Source organism: Rhinoraja longicauda, chromosome 41 (genome assembly GCF_053455715.1).
Source record: "Rhinoraja longicauda isolate Sanriku21f chromosome 41, sRhiLon1.1, whole genome shotgun sequence".
NCBI lineage: Eukaryota > Metazoa > Chordata > Chondrichthyes > Rajiformes > Arhynchobatidae > Rhinoraja > Rhinoraja longicauda.
The window spans coordinates 12,333,203-12,342,716 of NC_135993.1; positions in this window are offsets into that span (position 1 = coordinate 12,333,203).

Sequence of the window (9,514 nt, forward strand, 5' to 3'; positions counted from 1 at the left end):
AATAGGTCCAGGGGTAGACCATTCGGCCCTTCGAGCCAGCACCGCCATTCAATATGATCATGGCTGATCATCCAAAATCAGTACCCCGTTCCTGCTTTCTCCCCATATCCCTTGATTCCATTAGCCCTAGGAGCTAAATCTAACTCTCTCTTGAAAACATCCAGTGAATCGGCCTCCACTGCCCTCTGTGGCTGAGAATTCCACAGATTTACAACTCTCTGGGTGAAAAGATTTTTCCTCATCTCAGTCCTAAATGGCCGACCGCTTATTCTTAAACTGTGACCCCTGGTTCTGGACTCCCCCTAACATCGGGAACATTTTTCCTGCATCTAGCTTGTCCAATACTTTAAGAGTTTTATATGTTTCTGTAAGATCCCCTCTCATCCTTCTAAATTCCAGTGAATAGAAGCCCTGTTGATCCATTCTTTCATCATATGTCTGTCCGGCCATCTTGGAAATTAAATTGGTGAACTTGCAGTCCAAAGAAGGGTCTCGACCCGAATCGTCACCCATTCCTTCTCTCCAGAGATGTTGCCATTCCTGCTGAGTTACTCCAGCATTTTGTGTCTATCTGCGGTTTAAACCATCATCTGCAGTTCCTCCCTACACAGGTGCGTGGGGAGGACAGGGTTAGAGGGATGTGGGCCAAATGCAAGCATGACTTTAGTTTAGTTGAGAGATACAGCGCGGAAACAGGCCCTTCGGCCCATCGGGTCCGCGCCGACCAGCGATCCCCGCACACTAACACTATCCTACACACACCAGGGACAATTTTTACATTTACCAAGCCAATTAACCTTCAAACCTGCACGTCTTTGGAGTGTGGGAGGAAACCAAAGATCTGAGAAAATCCACGCAGGTCACGGGGAGAACGTAGCCCCGTTCGGCGCCTCTACGTGCTGGCCAGCGATCCCCGCGCATTAACACTGACCAACACACGCGAGGGACAATTTTTACATTTATACCAAGCCAATTAACCTACAAACCTGTATGTGTTTGGAGTGTGGGAAGAAACGGATAATCTCCGAGAAAACCCACGCAGGTCACGGGGAGAACGTACAAACTCCGTACAGACAGCACCCGTAGTCGGGCTGGAGCCGGGGTCTCTGGCGCTGTGAGGCTGCCACTCCATCTTGTGTCCCAGGGCTCCTCAACCCCCCTCTTTGTACCTTCTTTAACTCTTCCCATGTCTCGCTCCTCCGCCAACAGCGGTTTATTTTTTGGCCAACCCTGGCCATTGGCCTGGCAAAGCTTCATTTTGTTTTTCAAAGATCAGTTTGGGAATTCCCCTTAGCCCTCTGTGTGTGGGCGGGTGGGCTTGGAGCCAACCTTGGCTTGGCTTTGACCATCGGTCAGTGATGTGCAGGTTTGTAGGTTAATCGGCTTGGTTTAAATGTAAAGTGTCCCTGGTGTGTGTAGGATAGTGTTAGTGTGCGGGGATCGCTGGGCGGCGTGGGCCAAAGGGCCTGTTTCCGTGCTGTATCTCTAAACTAAACTAAACATAGCCCTTCTGAAAGCAAACGCAAAAGATCCACCACTCTTTAATATTGCCTCCACATTTAGAGTATTGTGTTCAGTTTTGGTCACCATGATGTTGTCAAGCTTGAAAGGGTTCAGAGAAGATTTAAGAGGATGTTGCCAAGGCTAGAGGGTCTGAGCTATAGGGAGAGGTTGAGCAGTCTAGGACTTTATTCCTTGGAGTGCAGGAGGATGAGGGGCGATTTTATGGAGGTGTCCAAAATCATGGGAGGAATAGATCGGGTAGACGCACAGTCTTTTGCCCAGAGTAGGGGAATCGAGGATCAGAGGACATAGGTTTAAGGTGAGAGGGGGGGGGGGAAGAATGAATGGGAACTTGAGGGGTAATTTTTTCACACAAAGTGGTGGGTGTATGGAACGAGCTGCCGGAGGAGGTAGTTGAGGCTGGGACTATCCCAACATTTCAGCCACAGTTAGACAGGTACATGGATAGGACGGGTTTAGAGGGATATGGGCCAAACGCAGGCAGGTGGGACTAGTGTAGCTGGGGCATGTTAGTTGGTGTGGGCAAGTTGGGCCAAAGGGCCTGATTCTACACTCTATTGACACTGGGAATTCTCCTCCCTTCACCCTACACTGACTGCCTCTTATTCTGAGACAGCGTTCCCAGGTTTTTCCCAGGAAAAACATCTTTTCCACATCTATTCCTCTAAGAAGGTGGAACGTTTCAACGAGGGCCCTTAAACACTGGAGAACGGGATGTATTAGCGACCGGGAGAGACTCTGAGACGCAGGACTTTGCGGGGAGACCTGATAGAAGTATATAACATTATGAGAGGCGTGGATAGGGTAGACAGTCAGAACCTTTTTCTCAGGATGGAAATGTCAAATACTAGAAAGCATCACTTTAAGGTGAGAGGGTCAAAGTTTGAGGGAGATGTGCGGGGCAAGTTTTTTTTACACAAGGGGTGGTGGGTGCCTGGAACACACTGCCAGTGGCGGGGGGGGGGGTGGAGGCAGGTACGATAGTGGCGTTTAAGGGACTTTTGTGTTTGCAGGGAATGGAGGATATGGATTATGTGCAGAGAGATAAGAGTTGGTCTTGGCGTCATGTTCGGCATGGACGTGGAGTAGACTTGATGGGCCGAAGGGCCTAATTCTACTCTTACTCCTGTTGACACTGGGCTGAAGGGCCTGTTCCTGTGCTATACTGTTCTGTGTCCTAAGAGGCGCCTAATTTACACGATCTCTCCTCGTGTGAGCGGCCTGCTATTCCAGACAGGTGAGTGTTCACTGCACTCCCTCTTTGTGTGGAGGTCTATCCTCTTGGTAAAGGGATCAAAACTGTACACTATACTGCGGCTACAGTTTCATCAGCAAAATGCAATTGCAATTGGACATTTTTACTCGTGTGCTCCAGTTTAGTTCAGAGATACAGCGCGGAAACAGGCCCTTCGGCCCACCGAGTCCGCGCCGACCAGCGATCCCCGCACACTAACACTATCCGACACACACCAAGCCAATTAACGTACAAACCCGCACGGCTATGGAGTGTGGGAGGAAACCAGAGCTCCCGGAGAAAACCCACGCAGGTCACGAGGAGAACGTACAAACTCCGTACAGACAGCACCCGTAGTCGGGATTGAACCCGGGTCTCCGGCGCTGTGAGGCAGCAACTCTAACGCTGCGCCACCATGCTAAGTTCTCGATCAATAAAGACTCGCGTACCATGCATCGTAATGTCCACTTTCGCCGGCATAATTCAACCCTGTTTCTCAAAGTGCTCCTAGCACCAGAGCCCCAGGTTCGATCCTGACCTCGGGCACTGTCGGTGTGGAGTTTGCACGTTCTCCCTGTGACCTTGTGGGCTTCCTCCGGGTGCCCCGGTTTCCCCCCCACCTCCCAAAGACGTGCGGGTGTGTGGATTCACTGGCCCTCTTGAGGAGGGAGTGGATGAGACGAGAAAGTGGGATAGCAGGATTGGTGTGAATTGGTGATCAATGATCGGCGGGGCTCAGGGCCTGTTATAGACAATAGGTGCAGGAGGAGGCCATTCGGCCCTTCGAGCCAGCACCACCATTCAATGTGATCATGGCTGATCATTCTCAGTACCCCGTTCCTGCCTTCTCCCCATACCCCCTGACTCCGCTATCCTTAAGAGCTCTATCTAGGTCTCTCTTGAATGCATTCAGAGAATTGGCCTCCACTGCCTTCTGAGGCAGAGAATTCCACAGATTCACAACTCTCTGACTGAAAAAGTGTTTTCTGATCTCCGTTCTAAATGGCCTACCCCTTATTCTTAAACTGTGGCCCCTTGTTCTGGACTCCCATAACATTGGGAACATGTTTCCTGCCTCTAACGTGTCCAACCCCTTAATAATCTTATATGTTTCGATAAGATCCCCTCTCATCCTTCTAAATTCCTGTGTGCAGAATGGTTGACAGATTTTTATCCACGGTGTATTTATCATTCTCATTATTGCCTTCTCGTTCATTGTGTCCACATCTTCTGGAAGCTTCCTTGCCTTTCATCACTGCTCTCCTTCCTGTTTAGTTTTGTGTCATCAGTGGATTTGGAAATATTGCATTTATTTCCTCTGGCCCAGCTTAGTTTAGTTTAGAGATACAGCGCGGAAACAGTTCCTTCGGCCCACCGGGTCCGCGCCGACCAGCGATCCCCGCACACTAACACTATCCTGCACACACTAGAGACAATTTACATTTACCAAGCCAATTAACCTACAAACCTGTACGTGTTTGGAGTGTGGGAGGAAACCGAAGATCTCGGAGAAAACCCACGCAGGTCACGGGGAGAACGTACAAACTCCGTACAGACAGCACCCGTAGTCGGGATGGAACCCGGGTCTCCGGCGCTACATTCGCTGTAAGGCAGCAACTCTACCGCTGCGCCACCGTGCCACCCCAATTGTGATGTGGGTTGTGCAGATTTGGGGCGCAGAAACCAATCACCAAGAAACACCAGTTAGTCACAGCCTTCCCACTGAGGAGGGTTTCCTCATTGTCCACCTGGATGTCCAACGAACCTACTGCACCATGGAGTCACACAGTGTGGATGCACGCCCTTCACCACACCCACGTAACTTGCCCACACCGACCAACACAAGTGTAGGCCGTCACGGTGGCGCAGCGGTAGAGTTGCCGACTTACAGCGAATGCAGCGCCGGAGACCCAGGTTCAATCCCGACTACGGGCGCCGTCTGTACGGAGTTTGTACGTTCTCCCCGTGACCTGTGTGGGTTTTCTCATATCTTCGGTTTCCTCCCACACTCCAAAGACGTGCAGGTTTGTAGGTTAATTGGCTTGGTAAATGTAAAAATTGTCCCTAGTGTGTGTAGGACAGTGTTAGTGTGCGGGGATCGCTGGTCGGCGCCGACCCAGTGGGCCAACGGGCCTGTTTGCGCGCTGTATCTCTAAACTAAACTAAAGGCGTGCTTGCATTTGGCTCACATCCCTCTAACCCTGTCCTGTCCATGCACCTGTGTAGGAAGGAACTGCAGATGATGGTTTAAACCGCAGATAGACACAAAATGCTGGAGTAACTCAGCAGGACTGGCAACATCTCTGGAGAGAAGGAATGGGTGACGATTCAGGTCGAGACCCTTCTTTGGACTGCAGTCTGAAGAAGGGTCTCGACCCGAGACGTCACCCATTCCTTCTCTCCAGAGATGCTGCCTGACCCGCTGAGTTACTGCAGCATTTTGTCTCTCTTCAATCCATGTACCTGTCTAACTGCTTCCTAAACGTTGCAATCGTGCCTGCCTCAACTTCCTCGTCCAGCAGCTCGTTCCATACACCCACTAGGGTGGAAAAGAAGTTGCCCATCAGATCAATATAAAATCCTTCCCATTTCACCTTAAACCCATGTCCTCTGGTCCTCGATTCCCCTACTCTGGGCAAGAGACTCTGTGTGTCTCCCCGATCTATTCCTCTCATGATTTTATACACCTCTGTAAGATCGCCCCTCATCCTCCTGTGCTCCATGGAATAGAGTCCTAGCCAGCTCAACCTCCCTTTGCTCAGACCCTCGAGTCCTGGCAACATCCTCGTAAATCTTCTCTACACCCTTTCCAACTTAATCGTTCCTATAAGACGGTGACCAGAACTGAACACAATACTTTAAACGCGGCCTCACCAACATATTATACAACTGCAACATGACTCTATACTCAATACTCTGGCTGATGAAGGCCAATGCACCAAAAGCCTTTTTGACCTCCCTATGACGCCACCTTCAAGGAACTATGTTCCTGCACTCCTAGGTCCCTCTGCTCTACAACACTACCCTGCCATTCACAGTATCTCTCGACTACCTTCACTGCTCACAACACCACTAAATTCTTCACAGATAGACTAATTAAACCACCTTTATTTTCATCCAAATCATATTTCATAGAAAACAGGTGCAGGAGTAGGCCATTCAGCCCTTCGAGCCAGCACCGCCATTCAATATGATCATGGCTGATCATCCACAATCAGTACCCCGTTCCTGATTCCCCCCCCCCCCCCCCGCATCCCTTGATTCCTTTAGCCCTAAGAGCTAAATCTAACTCTCTCTTGAAATATATGTTGCCTGTATCCACGTATGTTGTCCCAGGGCTGATCCTTGGGTCACAGACGTCCAGGCAGAAGAACCTGGCGGACTGGTGCTCTGATAACAACCTGTCCCTAAATACCACCAAGACCAAGGAGCTGATCATCAACTTCCGTAGGTCACACAATGGGGAATACCCCCGATCTCTATCAACGGGGACAGTGTGGAGAGAGTGTCCAGCTTCAAGTTTCTGGGCACTCACATTTCGGAGGACCTAACATGGTCCAATAACACTGCTGCGCTGGTCAAGAAGGCACAGCAACGACTGTTCTACCTGAGAATACTGAAGAAGTCTGGTCTACCCCAACAGCTGCTGACGACCTTCTACCGCTGCACCATAGAGAGCATCCTAACACATGGCATCCCTGTGTGGTACCTCAGCTGCACGGAGGCAGAGAGGAGAGCTCTTCAGCGGGTAGTCCATAGAGCTCAGAGGGCCATCGGGACACAGCTACCAGCCTTGGAGGGCATCTACAACACACGGTGCCTCAGAAAAGCCACCAGCACCCACAAAGACTCTTCACACCCCTGCAACAGTCTGTTCGAACTTCTACCATCGGGCAGACGATACAAGGCCTTCTACGCCCGCACCTCCAGACTCAGGAACAGCTTCATCCCCAGGGCCATAGCTGCTATGAACCGGTCCTGCTGAGCCGGATGGTCACATCGCACAGTGAACCGGCACAGATCTACTTGCACTTTATTCTGTTTTAAAACTGTTCTAATTTGTTTCATTGGGTTGTTTAAATTAATACCGACTAGCTAATTAATTTATTGCATCGTATGGGAGGCGCATTCCCAATCTCGTTGTGCCACTGTACAATGACAATAAAGATATATTGTATTGTATTGTATTGTATTGTATTGTATCTCTACCATTACCCTTTGCCTATTTGACCCAGGCGATATTGGATCTAACTTTGTCGTTGAGCGATGCAGTGCAGAAATAGTTCCCTCGGCCCACCACGTTCCCACCGACCAGCGATCCCCGCACACTAACACTATCCCACACGCACTAGGGACAATTTGCATTCATACCAAGCCAGTTAACCTCCAAACCTGCAAGTCTTTGGAGTGTGGGAGGAAACCGGAGCACCCGGGGAAAACCCACGCAGGCCACGGGGAGAACGTACAAACTCCCTGCGGACAGCACCCGTGGTCGGGATGGAACCTGGGTCTCCAGCGCTGTAAGTTTAGATGGATGAGGGGGGGAACCTCATTGAAACTTTTAAAATAGTGAGCGGCCTGGGTAGAGTGGATGTGGAGAGGATGTTTCCACTAGTGGGAGAGTCTGGGACCAGAGGGCACAGCCTCAGAATAAAAGGCGGTACGGTAGCGCAGCGGTAGAGTTGCTGCTTTACAGCGAATGCAGCGCCGGAGACTCAGGTTCAATCCTGACTACGGGTGCTGCACTGTAAGGAGTTTGTACGTTCTCCCCGTGACCTGCGTGGGTTTTCTCCGAGATCTTCGGTTTCCTCCCACACTCCAAAGACGTACAGGTATGTAGGTTAATTGACTGGGTAAATGTAAAAAAAAAAAAAATTGTCCCTACTGGGTGTAGGATAGTGTTAATGTACGGGGATCACTGGGCGGCACGGACTTGGAGGGCCGAAAAGGCCTGTTTCCGGCTGTATATATATGATATATGATATGATATGATATGAGATGAGAAGGAATTTCCTTTAGTCAGAGGGTGGTGGAACTGTGGAATTCATTGCCACAGAAGGCTGTGGAGACCTTCAAGGCAAAGACTGACAGATTCTTGATTAGTACGGGTGTCAGGGGTTATGGGTAGAAGGCAGGAGAATGGGGTTGAGAGGGAGAGAGTGTGATTGAATGGTGTAGACTTGATGGGCCGAATGGCCTAATTCTGCTCCTATATCATGACCATTACAAGGAAGCCTGGATGACAGAGATCAAAGTAAGTTCCAGTGACTTTTAAATGTTCCCCTTTGATCTAGAAATCACTGCATTTGACTTGGGGTTCAGCCACACTCCAGCAATCATTGAGATGGAGTTTTTGCTGGTTCTCTTATGGACTATATTCAAATTAGCCTTTGGGTTTTAATTTTAGAGACAGCACGGAAACAGGCCCTTCGGCCCACCGGATCCACGCTGAACAGCGATCCCCGCACACTAACACTATCCTACACACACGAGGGACAATTTTGTACAAGCCAATTTATCTACATACCTGCACGTCTTTGGAGTGTGGGAGGAAACTGAAGATCTCGGAGAAAACCCACGCAGGTCACGGGGAGAACGTACAAACTCCGTACAGACAGCACCCGTAGTCGGGATCAAACCCGGGTCCCTGGCACTGGTAGGCAGCAGCTCTACCGCTGCGCCACCGTGCCACCCAGACCGTCTACAAAGTCACAAAGAGATTAGTTTCTTCTCCCATTCCTTCTCTCCCGAGATGCTGCCTGACCCGTTGAGTTACTCCAGCATTTAGTGTCCAACCTTCGTTTGCAATGAACTGCTTTTCCAAGTTGTTATTGTGGCAAGATGTGAAACGTTGTGTCTCTAAACTAAACTGCATCGCTGGGAAATGGAGGTGACTCACTCTGCCATTTGTCTTGTTAGTGCGGCCTCGCCCACACTGTGGCTTCTCTCTGCTTTGTTCACTGCCGCTTGCAGGAGACTGGTGTTAACCCACTCCCTGCCACTCTGGCAGCTCCTTGGTGGTGTGTGAGGGGGTGCAAGTACCACCGTTGAACTCCACCCTGGATACATTTCACCGATGCGTAGCAAGGAACTGCAGTTGCTGGTTTACACTGAAGATAGACACAAAAAGCTGGCGTTACTCAGCGGGACAGGCAGCATCTCTGGAGAGAAGGAATGGGTGACGTCTCGGGTCGAGACCTGAAATCACATATTACCAACGCTCTACAATCTCAAATCTCCACAGCAACAGTCAGTTAATAGTCTATCTCCTGCGATGGAGACGGTGAGATCAAGAAAGGGGAGGGAGGTGTCGGAGATGGTCCAAGTAAATTTGAGTGCAGGATGGAAATTGGTGAAGTTGATGAAGTCCATGAGTTCTGCATGGGTGCAGGACTAACGTCTATTATAAACCCTCTGACTCCCACATGCCTTCCCACCCTGCTTCCTGCAAAGACTGTATCCCCTACTCCCAATTCCACACTCCAAAGACGTGCAGGTTTGTAGGTTAATTGGCCTGGTATGAATGTAAATTGTCTCTGTAGTGTGTGTGGGATAGTGTTAATGCGCTTGGATCGCTGGGCCGAAGGGCCTGTTTCAGCGCTCTATCTCTAATCTAAACAGAATAATAACATTCTTGCCTGTAGCAGCTTGGCAAGCCCATAAATGCAATTATTACAAGTAATGCACAATTTTAAAAAATAAATTAATTAGTTATTGTTGTTTTAAGAAAACCTGATTTTCTTCATGCACCTAAAT